Genomic DNA, 257 nt, shown 5'->3' with positions numbered 1-257 from the left:
TTATATGGCAAGTGCTGAACTAAAAAAAGGTAAGTTCCAGTCAAAGAGACAAAATTCAATAGGTAGCCCAAACTTTATTTGCAAGATCAACCCTCTAACCTATGCCTGCCACTGGATGGAACCCTTTTTCCCCCTTGACACATGGCGACACAGGTTCCTATACATCACATTAATTTTGATTAAAAAATTATACATTACGTGCTCAATTTTAATTCAGAAAAGTACCTCAGTCCTTTAACATATAGGGCTGGGATGGG

The sequence above is a fragment of the Nanorana parkeri genome, unplaced genomic scaffold, assembly GCF_000935625.1.
Source record: "Nanorana parkeri isolate BGI_ZX_2015 unplaced genomic scaffold, ASM93562v1 scaffold1517, whole genome shotgun sequence".
Lineage (NCBI taxonomy): Eukaryota > Metazoa > Chordata > Amphibia > Anura > Dicroglossidae > Nanorana > Nanorana parkeri.
The sequence above is the reverse complement of the archived record's forward strand: the minus strand, read 5'-3'. Positions refer to the sequence as shown.